The sequence below is a fragment of the Bombina bombina genome, chromosome 2 (assembly GCF_027579735.1).
Source record: "Bombina bombina isolate aBomBom1 chromosome 2, aBomBom1.pri, whole genome shotgun sequence".
NCBI lineage: Eukaryota > Metazoa > Chordata > Amphibia > Anura > Bombinatoridae > Bombina > Bombina bombina.
In genome coordinates this window covers 296,374,177-296,393,605 of record NC_069500.1, presented here as the reverse complement: position 1 = coordinate 296,393,605, position 19,429 = coordinate 296,374,177, and the positions used below count along the sequence as shown (strand labels likewise).

General features: G+C 36.1%; 1 protein-coding gene across 6 annotated transcripts in view; it reads right to left on the bottom strand.

The window, feature by feature from the left end:
- Window positions 1–19,429, bottom strand: part of SNCAIP (synuclein alpha interacting protein) — a 462,588-nt gene that overhangs the window by 335,415 nt on the left and 107,744 nt on the right. For 2 of the 6 annotated variants that reach the window (XM_053701602.1, XM_053701600.1), the window contains exon 3: window positions 6,950–7,113. The exons of the other annotated variants lie outside the window; for them this stretch is intronic. The gene's annotated coding sequence lies outside the window, so the exon portion shown is untranslated. The remainder of the gene's footprint in view (window positions 1–6,949; window positions 7,114–19,429) is intronic. 6 annotated transcript variants of the gene reach the window in all.

Here is a 19,429-nt window from a genome sequence, read left to right as displayed (position 1 = left end):
CCTCTTGCTTAGAGGATACAGAATTAGAGACTGGTCCGTTTCTGCGAAAGGGACGAAAATTAGGCTTATTATTAGCCTTAAAAGACCTATCCTGTGGGAGGGCGTGGCCCTTTCCCCCAGTGATGTCTGAAATAATCTCTTTCAAATCAGGTCCAAATAATGTTTTACCTTTGAAAGGAATGTTAAGCAATTTTGTCTTGGAAGACACATCCGCTGACCAAGACTTTAGCCAAAGCACTCTGCGCGCCACGACAGCAAACCCTGAATTTTTCGCCGTTAATCTAGCTAATTGCAAAGCGGCATCTAAAACAAAAGAGTTAGCCAATTTAAGTGCTTGAACTCTGTCCATAACCTCCTCATACGAAGATTCTTTACTGAGCGATTTTTCGAGTTCCTCGAACCAGAAACACGCTGCCGTAGTGACAGGAACAATGCATGAAATTGGTTGTAGAAGGTAACCTTGCTGTACAAAAATCTTTTTAAGCAAACCCTCTAATTTCTTATCCATAGGATCTTTGAAAGCACAACTATCTTCGATAGGAATAGTAGTGCGTTTGTTTAGAGTAGAAACCGCCCCCTCGACCTTGGGGACTGTCTGCCATAAGTCCTTTCTGGGGTCGACTATAGGAAATAATTTCTTAAATATAGGGGGGGGAACAAAAGGTATGCCGGGCCTTTCCCACTCTTTATTTACTATGTCCGCCACCCGCTTGGGTATAGGAAAAGCGTCGGGGGGCACCGGAACCTCTAGGAACTTGTCCATCTTACATAATTTCTCTGGAATGACCAAATTGTCACAATCATCCAGAGTAGATAACACCTCCTTAAGCAGTGCGCGGAGATGTTCTAATTTAAATTTAAATGTCACAACATCAGGTTCAGCTTGATGAGAAATTTTTCCTGAATCTGAAATTTCTCCATCAGACAAAACCTCCCTCATGGCCCCTTGAGATTGGTGTGAGGGTATGTCAGAACAATTATCATCAGCGTCCTCTTGCTCTTCAGTGTTTAAAACAGAGCAATCGCGCTTTCTCTGATAAGTAGGCATTTTGGATAAAAGATTTGCTATGGAGTTATCCATTACAGCCGTTAATTGTTGCATGGTAATAAGTATTGGCGCACTAGATGTACTAGGGGCCTCCTGTGTGGGCATAACTGGTGTAGACACAGTAGGGGATGATGTAGTATCATGTTTACTCCCCTCATTTGAGGAATCATCTTGGGCAAAATCATTATCTGTTGCATTACTGTCCTTACTTTGTTTGGACACTATGGCACAATTATCACATAAATTTAAATGGGGAGACACATTGGCTTTCATACATATAGAACATAGCTTATCTGATGGTACAGACATGTTAAACAGGCTTAAACTTGTCAACAAAGCACAAAAAACGTTTTAAAATAAAACCGTTACTGTCACTTTAAATTTCAAACTGAAAACACTTTATTACTGAATATGTGAAAAAGTATGAAGGAATTGTTCAAAATTTCACCACAGTGTCTTAAAGCATTAAAAGTATTGCACACCAAATTTCAGAGCTTTAACCCTTAAATTAACGGAACCGGAGCCGTTTTTACATTTAACCCCTATACAGTCCCAGAATGAGGCTCTGTCTATAACTAGAAAGGCCCCCATCTGAAAAAGGTGTCCAACACAGTGCCTGCCATTTTTCTAAACGTTCCCCAAGATTATAATACCAATAATTAGTTAGAATCTGCATAATATGCCTAGTAAAGCAATTGTTTTAGCCCAGAAAAATGTCTACCAGTTTTTAAGCCCTTTTTGAAGCCCTTTATTCTTTTATGTTTAACTAAGAAAATGGCTTACCGGTCCCCATGAGGGGAAATGACAGCCTTCCAGCATTACATGGTCTTGTTAGAAATATGTCTAGTCATACCTTAAGCAGAAAAGACTGCTAACTGTTTCCCCCAACTGAAGTTACTTCATCTCAACAGTCCTGTGTGGAAACAGCAATCGATTTTAGTTACTGTCTGCTAAAATCATCTTCCTCTTACAAACAGAAATCTTCATCCTTTTCTGTTTCAGAGTAAATAGTACATACCAGCACTATTTTAAAATAACAAACACTTGATAGAAGAATAAAACTACATTTAAACACCAAAAAACTCTTAACCATCTCCGTGGAGATGTTGCCTGTGCAACGGCAAAGAGAATGACTGGGGTGGGCGGAGCCTAGGAGGGATCATGTGACCAGCTTTGCTGGGCTCTTTGCCATTTCCTGTTGGGGAAGAGAATATCCCACAAGTAAGGATGACGCCGTGGACCGGACACACCAATGTTGGAGAAAAGGGCATTTGTATAGGCATTGCCCTTAAAAGGGCATTTAGCTCTTTTTCTTGCTCTTAAAAGGGCATTTAGTTCTTTTAAGAAATGCCCAACCCCAATCTAAAAAAAAAAAACACCCAAAAAACCTTAAAAAAAAACCTAGCACTTACCCCTGCTGTGCTGAAGTACCATTTGAATTATATTGGCTGTTCAAATCAGCCAATAGAATTTCAGTAGCTCTCATCCTATTGGCTGATTTGAACAGCCAATAGGATTTCAGTAGCTCTCATCCTATTGGCTGATTTGAATTTCCAAAATCAAATCAGCCAATAGGAATGTGAGGGACGCCATTTTGAAAAGGCTCCCTTGCATTAAAGATTCAGTATACGGCGGCAACCGTATGAAGAGGATGCTCTGCGCCGGATGTCTTCAGGTTGGACCCACTCAGCGCCGCCGGGATGAAGATAGAAGATGCCGCCTGGATGAAGAAAGAAGACGCCGCCTGGATGGATGAAGACCTCGCCGTCTGGATGAAGACTTCTCGCCGCCTGGATGTCTGAACTTCAGAAACTGTAAGTGGATCTTCAGGGGGTTAGTGTTATAATTTTGATAATTTCGTTTGTTGTTTTTCATAATTTAGTGTGTGTTATTTTTTTGCCATTTAGTATTTTTTATATTTTGTAGTTAGATACTTTGTAATTTTTATAGTAGTGTTAGGAATCTTTTAATGTGTATTTTAGTTTTCTTTAATTGGCAGTTAGTTTAATTTAACTTAGTTTTTTTAATTTGACAGGTAAGTTTTAATTTTATTTAAGATAGGGAAATTGTAATTTTAATATAAAGTTAGGGGGGCGTTAGGTTTAGGGGTTACTAGTTTAAATTAGTTTATTGCTATGTGGGGGCTTTCGGTTTAGGGGTTAATAGTTTAATTTAGTATATTTCGTTGTGGGGGGCTTGCAGTTTAGGGTTTAATAGGTTTATTATAGTGGTGGAGGTGTCAGGGAGCGGCAGAATAGGGGTTAATAACTTTAGAATAGTGGGGGCGATGTGGGCGGACCACAGATTAAGGGTTACTAATATTTAAATAGTGTTTGCGATGCGGGAGGCGGCGGTTTAGGGGTTAATAACTTTATTATAGTGGTGACGATGTCGGAGAGCGGGGGAATAGGGGTTAATACATTTTATTAGTGGCAGCGATGTCGGGAGCGACAGATTAGGGGTTAATAACTTTAATATAGTGTTTGTGATGCGGGAGGGCCTTGGTTTAGGGGTTAATAGGTAGTTGATGTGTGTTTAGTGTACTTTGTAACAGTTTAGTTATGAGTTTTATGTAACAGTTTTGTTGCGTAAAACTCATAACTACTGCTCTCAGGTGGCGGTACGGATCTTGTCGTTATAGGGTGTAACGCAAGCTTTTTAGCCTCACCGCAAAAACTCGAAATGGTAGTGCTATGGAAGTCCCATGAAAAAAAATCATTTTTACGAGTGCGGGACTGACGTTGCATTACAGGCTAAAAGGCTTGCGGTACAGCTACACCGACAAGACTTTTAAATGGCTGCATTGCTGTTTTAACGCTGAAATGGCCATTTTTTCAGCGTTAAAACACAAACGCAAAACACGTAATCTAGGTGTATATGTATAACATTGTTATAAACACTGCTGCCATATAGTGTTCAAGAAACATACAGGTTCATGACCCTACCTAGGTATGTGGACATGGAAAGGAGCTATATTTCAACAAAGGAAACCAAGTACATTTGATAACAGAAGTAAATTTGAAATATACACTCTATCTGAATCATAACAGTTTAACTTAGACTTCCATTTCTCTTTAAATATGCATGGTGCTCAAAAATGTTCTATCCTATATCTCAGTGATTGCCAACTTCCTAACACATGGGGGCTGCATATCAATATTTAAAGCATACAGAGCAGTAAATAAATATATGGCTATAAAACACACAATAATGGTAATTTTCAAAAATTTCCAGCGACACAGGGCCTGATTTAAGTAAGGTTTCAGGGTACCTCTGTCTGCTATTCTCCCATCCAGAAGGCTTTTTTTGAGTTGTGGCCATCTTGTTTCCCCCCCCACTAGAAGTTTACAAAGCACACAGTAAAAGCTGTTTATGAAACTCTACTTCTCACTGGCTGATGATGAACTTCCAAATAAAAAGTTGGTTTATTCATTTCAGGAGCATCAATTTAATTTTTTTATATATAATTGTCTTTCTTCTTCTTTAGACAGAAGAACATGTATCATGCCCCTTTAAACATTGTTACTAGGGATGGGCGAATGTGTTTATATCTGAATTCGAAGGTTAGAACGAATGTTATTGTAGAAATTCGATTTACATAATAGAATGTTGATAAGAACGAATATTTTTAAAAATTTACATTTTTTGAATGTTACATTCGAATATCACATTTATAAAACACAATTGTAGACTAGAAACACTATTTCGAATATCACATTCAAATCGAATATCACATTCAAATCGAATATCACATTCGAATCAAATGTCACATTCGAATTTGAATATTACATTTATAAAACACAGTACAGTATTAGACTAGAAATACTATTTTGAATTCGAATGTCACATTTAAATCGAATATCACATTCAAATCGAATATCACATTTAAAACGCAGTATTAGACTAGAAATACTATTTCAAATTCGAATGTGACATTCGAATTTGAATGTAGCATTCGAATTCGAATATTACATTTATTAAACACAGTTGTAGACTAGAAATACTATTTCGAATTCGAATGTCACATTCGAATTCGAATATTACATTTCGAAATTAAACTAATATTTTCAAATTTTATTGAAAAATTTGAAATGAAAACTTCCAAAATAGAATGTTAGAATGTTATATAAACATTTGAAATTCGATTTGAACGAACGAATGTATCAAAATTCGTTTTAAATTACGAATTTTTAGAAACATTTGCCCATCCCTAATTGTTACCCTTTGCAATGCACATTAATGTTTCAGCCTCTCATTGGTAACCAGTTGGCAGGAGAAAACAAAGTAGCTAAACTACTTAGAGCGGCCCACACTGAGCCCTTAAAGGGACACTCAATCAAAATTAAACTTTATTTATTGAATTAGAGCATGCCATTTTAAACAACTTTCCAATTTACTTCTATTAACAAAATGTGAACAGTCTTTTTATATTTAAACTTTTTGAGTCACCAGCTCCTACTGAGCATGTGCAAGAATAAGTGTGTATGCATTTGTGAATGGCTGATGGCTGTCACATGGTACGTGTATGGATTTGTGATTGGCTAATGGCTGTCACATGGTACAGGGGGAGTGGAAAAATACATAACTTTTAAAATTGTCAGAAAACAAATCTACTACTTATTTGAAGTTCAGACTAAGTGCTATTGCATTGTCTTGTTATCTTGCATTTGTTGATTATGCAAATCTACTGTGTTGACTGGTCCTTTAAAAACGGCTGTTGTACCTGCACAGTGGCCGCTTCCAGGGCTCTTATAGCATGGGTGTTTCTGACAATAGCGAGACCACAGAAATAGCAATATGGAAGCAACCCAAAGCAGGAAATCTCTATGACAGGGTGTCACAATAATTGCGTGCCAGTCAGTAGGGTGCCTGCATTACATGAGATATTTGGTGCTCAACTCGTTATCTGGCCCTAAATAGAATAACGGAGCAATTACAGGAGTTAAATTAAAGTTAAAAAAAATAAATCATCAAATCAAATAAACAAGTAATTTTGAATACCACAGAAAAAGGATCAGCCAAAAGTTAAACAACTGCTGCACTTTTTTACGCATTTACTTTAAAAAAAAAAAGTAGCATTACTTTAAAATTTTGGAAGAAACATAATTTAAATAATAATGATAATATTACAATGTTTGTTATTCTGACCTCTAAAATGAAGCAGAGTTTACAGCACAGATGTCTTTTCTCAAAGTTCAAACAGATGTTAAGGATAAATACCATGATGGTCATTTTCCTAAAATACAGTATGAATTACTAAATACAGTACAACCTCTCAAGGGTTTAGTTAAAAAAGCAGCTGCGCACCTTTGGTTTACTGGTTCCAACTCTTCCAACAAAAATATAATAAACCATATATGGTCTAAGGTGTACAAAATATATGTGGTTCTCTATAAGCTGGCCCCTGCAAACACAGATATAAAGCTAAATATTACATTTGATCTGTATGATATAAATATACTGAACCTGTTTTATTACTAACACATTTTTAAATATTCAACATTCAGCATTTTATTTATTATTATTAAATTGGAATCTGGACAAAGACATTTCATCATCATATAATCATATTTCAAATAATTGAAAATGCCAAATATTCTTTTACTTGTTTACAGAGAATGAAATTTTAATATTCTCAATGAGGCCTCTTAGGTTCTTGCCAAATGTCTTCTGCCATATACATTTTAGGTTTTAAAAAGAAATTTAAAGAGATAACACGCCAATTTTATTTCATTATTATTTGCAAACCACCAATTTGATATCATGTCCCTTACTTATATAAAAAGTCCTCCCTTTGCTCTTCTCTCTTTCTTCCACTAAATCCATTACTAGCAACACAAAACAGGCTTATCAACTGCAAACTATGGGCGCTAAATATTTTTTTCGCTTGTGCTAACTCACCTGAAAGAAAACTTTTAAAGCGGGCTGGTTATAACAGGTTATCACGGGTCTTACAAGTTGAAATTAAATTAGTGCACAAGCGAAACCCGATGCAGGCTAACTTCAGGATTTCGGATATTGCGACCTTGTTAAATTCTTCTGCCAATAGACTTCAATGGAGTGCGCTTTAAAAAAAAACAAAAAAAACACTTAACGCTTGTGCGTTAACCCAACACTGCATTAGAAATACAGCACTAAACCCAAACTTCCTACCTATCAGCCAATTAGGGTTAATAGAAAGTACCAGCCAATGAGCGGTATTAGGCAATAAACAGCTTATACTGCTTTATTACTTTCAATTTAAATTGAAGCAAATTTTAATTCAGATTCCTTATTTTAAAAATGAATGACTTAGAGATGAATTTTGACATGATGAAGATTAGCTAGTTGAAGTTCAACAAAAGATAATACAAATTGAGTATGATGTTCCTTTAAGTTTTTGTAACTTTCACAGTTTGTCCTGATAAAATCTAATTCCACTAGCCATTAAAGAGCTTGATGCCCCTGTTTCCGCGCGAGCCTTCAGGCTCGCTGGAAACAGCAGTTATGAAGCAGTGGTCTGCTCTGAGGCTGCGGACATCAATCCACCTGAGCCTATACGATCGGGCTGATTTGTCACCCCCTGCTAGCGGCTGATTGGCCGCGAATCTGCAGGGGCGGCATTGTGCAAGCAGGTCACAAGAACTGCTTGAGCAATGATAAAACGATGTGCGGCGGATATGATACGCTACATTGTATCATGTCTGCTCGCACTTTCATAAATCCGCCCTCAGGTATGCAATTTTTAACAACTATACAATTTACTTCTGTTATCAAATTTGCTTTGTTCTCTTTGCAACTTTTATTGAAGAGTAGAACTAGGTAGGCTCAAAAGAGCTCAGGAGTGTGCATGTACATTTAGTACTCTGGCAGCAGTGTTTTGCAACATTATTTATAGATTTGTTATACAATGCTGCAAAACACTGCTGCCATAGAGTACTAAAGACACGTGCACACTCCTGAGCTCTTGTAAGCCTACCTAGTTTTACTCTTCAATAAAGGATACCAAGAGAAGGAAGCACATTTGATATAAGTAAATTTGAAAGTTGTTGAAAATTGCATGCTCTATCTGAGTCATGAAAGTTTAATTTTGACTTTACTGTCCCTTTAATAATCTGCTTAAGCCCTATATGGACCTTGTCTATCCTCATGAAAAATAATTTAAAAGCCTGGTTCTAATATTCAAATTTGTTAACTGGCCAAGTAGTAACTACAAGGGAAAGTCATTCTGCATCATCCTGTGACTCAGCCTTTTACCTTCAGATAATTATTTACAAACTTTTCCCTTTCCCCTTTGGTTAGTACTTTCTTTATTCTCTCATTGCATCTATTTGCAATTTTTTTTTTTAGTCCCTTCACCTTCTCTATGGAATTTTATACCCTATCCTATAATTTGCAGAGCTTTAAAACACTCATCTTGTTACAGAAGTCTGTATCATACCTCATTAACATTTACAACCCTTTAAAACTGACAAAACCAAGATGAGCAACTACATTCTACTTTTCTCAGTGGATTCTGAATTGTGATTCATTAGTCTTTTACCAAGTGTCCAATTCACCTTTGGTCACAGTCATCTCCTAATTTTTTTTTTTTAATATAAAGTGATAACACATGGCCTTGAAATTCTTTTTCATCAATGTATAAAAGCACCGCCAAGCTCTTTTCTACCTATTGGGGCTCTTTCTACTTCTCTTTAAACAGACACTATTACACTATAAACTGCGTGGCCTACTTTTATGCATAGTGCAAGCTAAGGGCTAGATTACGAGTGGAGCACAAACGTTTGCACACGAGCAATAAGGGATTTATCGCGGGGGCTTGTGCTCGTCTGGCTTACCACTCGTATTACTATGCTTGAGTGCAATTGCAATTTATGATAGAATGATTACCACAACTTCATAGCTCTGGTTAACTGTTTTGTGAAACTAAAAAGTGTCACAAAACACATCAAAAATACATTACAAAGCACAGTTACACTCATAATAACACATACAATTTATTTTAAAAAAAATATTGCACACAAACGTTATAAGGGTTCCAAGATATGAGATCTCAGGTGTTAGAGAAAAAAAATGCAGGCAAAGGACTTTAAAGGGCCATAATACCCAAATGTTTAAACACTTGAAAGTGCTGCAGCATAGCTGTAAAAAGCTGACTAGAAAATATCACCTGAACATCTCTATGTAAAAAAGAAAGATATTTGACCTCAAAAGTTTCTCAGTAGCCACCTCCCATTGTAAAGGATTTCTAAGCAGCATATTAGTGTGTCTGTCCTGGGACATCTGAAGGGATGAGCATCGTGCACTCTCATCTTATTTCACCAATCAGGTAAAGGAAGTTTACTATGAAATCTCATGAGAGATAAGTCAAATCTCATGAGATCACAGTAAGAGTTCATGACCTCAGCACTGCTGATGCTGATTGGCTGCTGTTCATTTCTTCATTTTTTTTTAATTTTTACCTGCAGCTGGGAGCAGCTGAGTATAACTTTTTACACAGAACTTACTCTGGTGAGCTGAGGAGATTGTGAGGTAAAATATCTTCCTTTTTTATATAGAGATGCTCAGGTGATATTTTCCTGTCAGCTTTTTACAGTTATACTGCATCAGTTTCAAGTGATTTAGCATATGAGTATTATGTCCCTTTAACATTGAGATACATACATATACATGTCTAAAGATGGATATGTATGTACTGTATACACACACACACACACACACACATATATATATATATATATATATATATATAAAAAAATATATATGTGTACATATGTTTTTATATGTGTATATGTATTAAGTGACATATATACACATAGAAACACATAACCACATAAGTATATGTATGTGTGTGTGTGTGTGTGTGTGTGTATATATATATATATATATATATATATGCATTGGAGCCCTTTGCAGTTAAGTAGATGAAAACATGTAAAAGCATATTTATGCACTATTCATTTTTAATAAAGTCTTACACTGTGTTTGTACTGTAAATATTACACATTCAATTGTTCTGCACAACATAGCAGAATATGTTCTAAAAACTGTCAAAATTTACTGAGATAAGAGGCGGCCTTGAAGGGCTTAGAAATTAGCATATGAGCCTACCTGGGTTTAGCTTTCATCAAAGAATACCAATAAAACAAAGCACAATTGATGATAAAATTAAATTGGAAAGTTGTTTAAAGTTCCATGCCCTATCTGAATCATGAAAGTTTAATTTTGACTATACTGTTCCTTTAATAAAAAGGTGTTTGAACTGGGTTTAAAGCCGCTAACCATAGATTTCAAATGTATATACAAATAATAGATAATACAAAAATCAGTAATCATTTCAAAGCTTAGGAAACAAGCAGGGGCATAATTATAAGTGCCAATCAGGGGCATATTATGGTCTTGGCCAACCTTGCCCAGGGCAGAAGCATTGGGGGTTATTGGGGTGTAGGACAGTGGCAGGATGCCTTCCCATTTCTATGGTCTCCAAATATTTTAGTGATTTGTTGTCTAGAGGGGATGTATGACCACTCAATTAGTTCATGGTCTCTAATTGTGAGATATAGAGAGAAAATTTTAGGGTTTAGAATTCTAGGGCAACAGATTTCCCAGTATCTAGGGCAGAATAAAAACAAATACATAACGGACAACAATAATATAAAATAGGCTGTATGATGACAAAGGTGATTCCTATGAGATGAAAATCAAACAGAGGCGCCTCCTTGCGCAATATCATCAAGATAAAGACATACAAGTAGGGATATAATACCACTCACTTGATGTAAAGTACACGATTGTGCTCACAAAGCAAGCCAAGACTTTTGAGCCGCTCGGCTGACTCCCTACAGGCATAAGCAGCAGGTCTCTTACAGGCTCCATACTGGACTGCTCACATCCCTCAGTACTCTCACAAATGGCCCCTTGAACCAGACTCCTTTGCATTCTTTTCTTAACTTTTTTGTGCTTCTCTCCTTTGAACTATAAACATTGGCCTCTATTTATCAAGCTGTCAACCGCAAATACGCTGGAATTCCACAGCGTATTTGTGGCGATCAGCCAATAGGATTCAAGTTCAATCCTATTGGCTGATCCAATAGGATTTTTCCTACCTTAATTCCGATTGGCTGATAGAATTCTATCAGCCAATCGGAATTCAAGGGATGCCATCTTGGATGACATCATTTAAAGGAACCGTCATTCAGTCGTCGGATGTTGTTGGAAGAGGATGCTCCGCGACGGATGTCTTGAAGATGGACCCGCTCTGCGCTGGATGGATGAAGATAGAAGATGCCGCCTGGATGAAGACTTCTGCCCGTCTGGAGGACCACTTCGCCCGGCTTCATGGAGGACTTCGGCCTGGTTGGGTGAAGACTTCTCAAGGTAGGGTGATCTTCAAGGGGTTAGTGTTAGGTTTTATTAAGGGGGGATTGGGTGGGTTTTAGAGTAGGGTTGGGTGTGTGGGTGGTGGGTTTTAATGTTGGTGGGGCGGTATTGTACTTTTTTTTTACAGGTAAAAGAGCTGATTTCTTTGGGGCAATGCCCCGCAAAAGGCCCTTTTAAGGACTATTCGTAATTTAGTATAGGGTATGGCTTTTTATTATTTTGGGTGGCTTTTTATTTTATTAGGGGGATTATATTAGGTGTAATTTAGTGGGGGGGGGGTTGTACTTTATAAAATTTTATTTAATTTTAGTTAATTGTAGTTAATGTAGGTAGTTAATTTAATTATAGTGTAGTGTTAGATGTAATTGTTAGATGTAATTGTAACTTAGGTTAGGTTTTATTTTACAGGTACTTTTGTATTTATTTTAACTAGGAAGTTTTAAATAGTTAATAACTGTTTAATAACTATTGTACCTAGTTAAAATAAATAAAAAATAAACCCTAAGATAGATATAATGTAAATATTAGTTATATTGTAGCTAGCTTAGGGTTTATTTTATAGGTAAGTATTTAGTTTTAAATAGGAATAATTTATTTCCATTTAGTTAAATTATATTTAAGTTAGGGTTAGTGTTAGACTTAGGTTTAGGGGTTAATACATTTAATATAGTGGCGGCGGTGTAGGGGGGGCGGTTTAGGGGTTAAACACTTTTTTTAGTTGCGATGGGGTCCGCGAGCGGCAGGATAGGGGTTAATAACTTTATGTAGGTGGCAGCGGTATAGGGGGCGGAAGATTAGGGGTTAATATGTATAATATAGGTGGCGGTGGGCTCCGTGAGCGGCGGTTTAGGGGTTAATACATTTATTAGAGTTGCGGTGTGCTCCGGCAGCGGCGGTTTAGGGGTTAAACAATTTATTTAGTTGCGGCGGGGTCCAGGAGCAGCGGTATAGGGGTAAACAGTATAGTATAGTGTGGGTGTTTAGTGACAGGGTACCAAGAAAGCTGAAAAAAAGCCGAAGAGCAGCGAGATCGATGACTGTTAGTTAACAACAGTCCGCTGCTCATCGCTCCGTACTTTGTGCGCTGCGTTTTGACAGCTTTTTTGATAGTTTTGGAGAACGTATTCTGATCCGCGGCAGCGATGTTAGGCGATCTTAGGCGAGCGTATTGGTGCCGTCGAATGCAGGTAAGTTGACATCTTGATAAATAGAGGCCATTATACTTACCAACAGCATTTTGTCTTTCTCTATACAATTGTAATTTAATTATTGATTCCTTATTTCACTCCCTAGCCTTAGCTAAACAACTGTTATATGTCTCCATTACTATTTATCTCTGGCCACAAACATCTTTTTTTTATCCCTACAAGCCCATACACCAGTATTGTGTTTTTCCTTTATCTTTGATATGTACCCACAGTTTAATAAGTAGGCCCCACTCCAATTTTACATACAGTTGTGCTACAATGATCTAATCACACAATAGATACTTTTTACCTGGTAGCTAGGGTACGGTATACACAATTTAACTAACTAGGTATCTGCTTCTTGCATGTAATAAGGGAATCTGCAAGGTGGATTATTATATAGACCACTGAGATTATTTTTGGTAATTTGATATTATTGACTATTAGCTAGAAGCTAGCTATTTTACAGTGTATATATAGCGTTATTGTACCTATAATTTCAGTTAATATATGTATTTACAGGAAGTTGCACACATGTATTTGTATCTATTATGGTAATATCAGTTGTCCTTTGATAGTGGCTTCAGTTGTTGGTGTTTTTCAGCTTCTACACTGCCATCAGACTGAAGGTAAACAGAGAAGGTTTTTGACTCATGCCTGCGGGTTGTTTTAAATGGCTCACAGAAAATGTATAACAGGGATGAGAGGTTTGGTAATGGTCAATGATATACACATATGTAGATGAAATCAAATTGCACATTTTCTAGCATCTTTGGCACTTTTTAAAAAAATATGTTATTTGATCCAATTCATTGTTGACTTATTTTCACAGGGTTTGTATGAAGAAGAAGCTAAATGCTCTGAAAAAGCACTTCAAAAATGTACTTTGAGTTGTATTAAATCCAATGAGTGCTTGCTTTTGATAACAATAGACATAAAATATTGGAAAACATATTAAACCAAGGTGAAATACTTTATTTACAAATAGATTTCATGGCTGCACATAGGGCATTTCTATTAAAACTAAAGATGGGTTTTGCTGTGGATTGGCTGTGCTACAAAATTAATACATTTTTTTTAAGGTTTAAATAATTAAAGGTTAAAAAAATGAATTATTAAAATTATTATTAAAATTTCATAGAAGAAACAAAAAACGATGTATTGATTAAATGAGAGCATATTCATTAGTCAGACATTTCAGGCATTAGGCTGCAGGGAAAGGCCCTAACAATGCTACACCTTCAAATCAGGTAGTGATTAAAATTCTTATGAATATTTCTAGGTATAAAGAACGTAATAAGGGCAGTTTTGATATTTTTTCTTCCATTTGTTTTCAGTGTAAGCCATATGTGCAGCACAATTACACTAAAATAAATTAACTATTTTTGGACAATTTATCTTAAAAAGTTTACCTGTATAGAGTCTTACTTGAATGATGCTTATTCTAAGAATGCTAATTTGAGTGTTAAAAACAAACACACAAAAAAAATGTAGCTTAATTTATCTAAATCCATACCTTGGTGGAGCCATGTGGATAGTAAGTGGGATAATGGGTGTGGCTGGGTAGTTCATTGTCGTGTCTATGTGCAATGTGGGCAGGGCTATGGGCATTCTGCAAAATATTGCATTCTCAGAAGAACAGTGTGAAAGAGCTCAAAATCAGGGACTGTCCCTTTCAAATAGAGGCCTTTTCAAATAGAGGAATCTTTTCTTTGCAGATTAGACCATATTTAAACTAAATATTTAAACTATAGCCAACCTAAGTTTCAGACAGTATAAAAAATAAATTAATGTATTAAGAATGTAAGCTGTGTGCACTTGGCAATGGCTTTACAATTTCAACAGAAATACAAAATAAACAGGCAGATGTGGTCAGCTAATTTGTCAAATTCTACTGACAGTCACTTTTAAGCTAATGATTTATTAAGCTGATTGAATAAATCAGATGTGTTCCTTATGTTTCTTTATTTTTCTTCTCTGGTCTTTTGTATAATCTTCTTTTTGCAGAAATCTCAAGTCATCTCATTAACTACATGGTTCTGTAACCATAATCAAGCCTTACAAATCTGTTGGTAAATGTGACTACTTAGAGCTAGATCACAAGTGGAGCGCCAATTTAACGTGCGCCCATAAAGGGGCCCACTTCCTAAGCAGTTACACCAGCCAAGTGTCCTTGTTTTACAAGGATGGAAGGGAGACATAGAGCCACACACTCACCATTAACTGTTTGTTATACCTTATTATATGGCCAATCCAGCTTGCTCGGTTTAAAACTTTTATCCCACCCCAAAGAGAAAGTGCATAAGTGTGGTAAGGAGGGAATGAGTTAGTTTATTTAAAATGCTTGATACAGTGAAAAGGAAAATTCAAACAGAACACATTTAATAAAGCAGTTCTTCCAGGCAAAAAGAGTAACAAAGATAAAGGGGCCTATCTATCAAGCTCTGAATGGAGCTTGAAGGCCCGTGTTTCTGGCAAGTCTTCAGACACGCCAGAAACACAAGTTATGGAGTAGCGGTCTAAAGACCGCTGCTCAATAACCCTGTCCACCTGCTCTGAGGAGGCGGACAGGAATCGCCACAATTCAACCCTATCGAGTACAATCGGGTTGAATGACACCCCCCTGTTGGCCGCAAGTCTGCAGGGGGCGGCATTGACCCAGCAGCTCTTGTGAGCTGCTGGTGCAATGCTGAATACGGAGAGCGTATTGCTCTCTGCATTCAGCGATGTCTGTCGGACCTGATCCGCACTGTCGGATCAGGTCAGACAGGCATTTGGTAAATAGGCCCCAAAGGCTTTATTCCCAATTGATTGAGTTTGATTCATTTTTTTGTTATAAGAGGATAACTTTGAAATACAGTAATAGTTCATCACAAATTCCAATTTGTAGCTTTTTAGTATCAGATCACCAGTCCCCAACGATATGCACTTTGTTTTTATGAAGACTTAATAAACGTTGCAATTGTAACCCTATTCGTGTACCTTCTTTGGTACTTCTTAGCATAACTTTCCCCAGGGGTGTGTTAAATATTGGTGTTGTGAGAGATAATGATTTGTGAGTGTTGGGGGCAATCCCTTTCCCATTTCACACTTAGCACACCTATGCTACTCTACAGCTCCATGTTTCTGCTGGTTCTAGTCAAATAGATAAGAATTAGCAACAGTACTCATGCTGGGACGTGACAAAACATTGTACAAGGTGAAAAAGGGACAAACAAATATTGGGCTATAAGCAACTTTGATAATTGAGGATGCTACTGTAATGACTGGGAGTGGTATCCCAGCATCCTTTAGGTATAATACTTTTAGTAGTCTGTATTTCACTGCAGGTTCATACAACAATATATTGCTTTTAGCCACACTCAAAATTGTTAAAAATGTCAATCACTGTTGCGCCACTGAAGGAAAAAAAAACCCTCTATTTGGCAATCATAAAGAAGAATCATGTTGGGCCAAGTATAATCTTCTAGCATATTATTTCTTTTTTTCATTTTGCAAAATATTAGTCATATTACACATTTTTTTGTGTTTTTTTTATTGTTTTCAGATACATATACAAAAATATGTAGAAAATGTAAAGAAATAATGAGCTATAGGAATTAGGGACCAGCCCTTACCTTTAACATAGAATTTGACAAATACTATACTGTAGAAACATCTGCTTTCTCACTTGTTTAAACATAATATATATCACAGGTAATTAAATACAAACTGAAAGACAGCTATTGTACCTATGATTTGTTAGTCCATGAATATAGGTATTATGTCTGCCAACAACACTTGCAGGACTACTACTGGTAAATTAAAAAGTATATATAGAAATATCCCTATGCAAATGAAATGTGAGTGAAGGAAAAATAAAATAATGTAGTATTACAAAATGTTCCAAAAAACTCAAAACCCCATGAAATTTACTACCTGTAAAACAGATTACTTGAAAAAATAAACAAAGAACTTTTAAATATTACACAAAAGTATAGGATGTGCTCAGTCCAAACAATAAAAAAATAATAATCACTGAGTATGCAAAACAAGAAACATAAAAGAAGAAAAAAGGACACCTCACAGTGCCAAACATTCAAATTTCTCCACAGTAAAATAAAAAATGTAGTCTGCTCACAAATATGAAGCACCTCCAGGTGCATAATGGGCAAACTGGGTATGTTAGCAGCCTCCAAAATGTGCTTTTTTGAATGTACTTTTTATTGAGAAATATGTAAATATAAGTATTTTTACACATATGTACTCTGTAGCACAGACACATATACAGGGATATTGATGATTATTCTGTTGATAACTGAAATCCAGCTCTATAAAACAAACTTAAAGGGGTAGATTTATCATAGTGCGAGTGGACATGATACAATGTGGTGTATCATGTCCGCCACACATCAATAAGTGCCGACAGCATACACTATTAGCATTTATCCTTGCACCAGTAGTTCTTGTAAACTGCTTGTGCAATGCCGCCCCCTGCAGATTTGTGGCCAATCGGCTTCTAGCAGGGGGTGTCAATCAACCCGATCGTATTCAATCTGCTTGATTTCTGACCACAGCCTCAGAGCAGGCGGACAAGTTATGGAGCAGAGATCTTTAGACCGCTGCTTCATAACTTCTGTTTCGAAGGCTCGCGCGGAAACAGGGACATACGGAGCTTGATAAATCGGCCCCAAAGTCTTAAAGGGGAGTGAGAAAACGCTCTACTTTGTTATAGCATTTAGTCATTATACTGTTGTTTGCATCTTACTATGGGCCCCATTCTCTAAAGCTCTGAGGTGAAATTCTCTGAAAAGATCTGTCAGCTCTATGAGGTTCTTCACGGGTTCTCTGAAGACAACTTTTACCTTAATAACTGTGTATCTATCTACTGGGTGTAACCTACACTACTGTATGCAAAGGAGAGAGACATGTACATTAACCAGTAAAAAAGGCACTTTAAAAAGCGTACTGAAAGTACACTGTATAATTCCAAATGTGCATTACAAATCATATTATTAGTACATATTAAAGTTCATATTACTAATATACATCAAAATGCAATTTTAAATTATACTGTAAAGTTCTTATTTAAAGTACACAGGAAAAATCATATTCAGCGTACACAATGGTACCAAGCAGTACAACATAAGCATGTTAAGCCTACAGGTCTCACAGTTTAATCTTGCCAAATAAAGGCTGCCGAGTTTGTCTCAAAATATGTCATAAACCTAATGCACTAATATAGACATCCTCAAACTTGGCCCACTAGAGGTTTTGGAACCACATTTCCCATGACGCTCAGCCAGCTGATATGCTGGCTGAGCATCATGGGAAATGTAGTTCCAAAATCTCTGGAGGTCCAAGTTTGAGGATGTCTGCACTAATAGAAAATGTATGAATGGAAAAAAAAGAAGCAAATAAAAGGTAAAAGTACACTGTCAGTGCCAGGTGCTCACTGTCATACTCGCGCCCCCCTGAGAGATTCTGCATTTCAGAGAGTTTCATTACCGTCTTTGAGAGGCAGCTTGCTGCTCGCTGGGACTTTAAGACTCAGCTCCCTGTTTCAGAGAATTAAGTAAGGCCTGCCCGTGTGACCGTCACATTTCAGACCTAGCAGAACACATCTAAAGAGATATGTGAGTAGTAGCCACCAGTCACTTGCCATGTTCAGCTATTGAACAACACTGCATGAATAAAATGCTTTATAATTATAGCATTTTATATTTTGCAATTTTATATCCTTTAAGTGCGACAATTGCTACAAACTTTTTTTTAACCCCTCTTAATCCTTCTCCCACATATTCTATAGTTTATCTTGAATCTACACAAAATGACATTGAAAAGAAAACAGGGATATTTTCTTAGCGTTTTGCTTTTTTATGTTCTTACCCTTTTCTTATTTTTTTACAATTTTAATTTGATTTTCCTTTCCTCAGCCTAAATCAATTTTCTTGTAACTATTTTAGAAATAGGAAATTAGATATTTATGTATTGACTAAACATGCAGTTACAAAATTAGAAAAAATTAGTAGTAATAATTAGTTAATATGCCTGAGTGCTCTATTATTTTAACCATTTTTCATCAAATTGTTACAGGTCCTGTAAGATTGGTAGGGTTAATTGCATTAAATTGCTCATAAAAAATGGCTTGCTGGAAATTGTTGCACATCCTAACTAGTTCAAAATGTAAAAACAAATAATAAATGAAAGGACATAGCTTCAAAGGAATATTTGGGTGCAAAATAAACAAGCCAAGACCCTAGTTAACTGGGTAATTGCATATGAAAGGTCTAGGCACAGTGTAAATAATTTTACAAGATAAAGTCATGACGCTTAAAATACTTATTTTGGCTAGTAATGTCTAACTTACTAGACAAAATAAATATTTTTAAACATATTTTTTTAAACTGTGCGTCCAAACCTTTCATAAGCCATTACATTTTATGGATTTATTTAAATTAAAAGGTACATTTTACACTATTCTTAATTACCCATAAAATATTTTGGAAAGTAAGTTACATGGATATTAACTGGATTTTAAAAGGTGCTAGATTATCAGGTTAATGTTAGGAAAAAAAGTTATAATTATATATTTTTTTAAGTAAATATTTTATTTATTTTGTAACTGGTTGAAACTTGCATAGAAGAGTATGTGCCTAAAATTTTACTTTTATTTAGATAAATAAAATAAGGATTATTAACTCTGATCACACAATTGGAAAACAGCTAACAAATAAGCATACAAGTAACAGTCTCTGTATATTTTTTCATGGTCATTAAATGTTTAATATAAATTGTTTAATTTTGTGTTGTAAAACAAATTTGCATTATATTTTCATTATTCATTTTGTCCCAT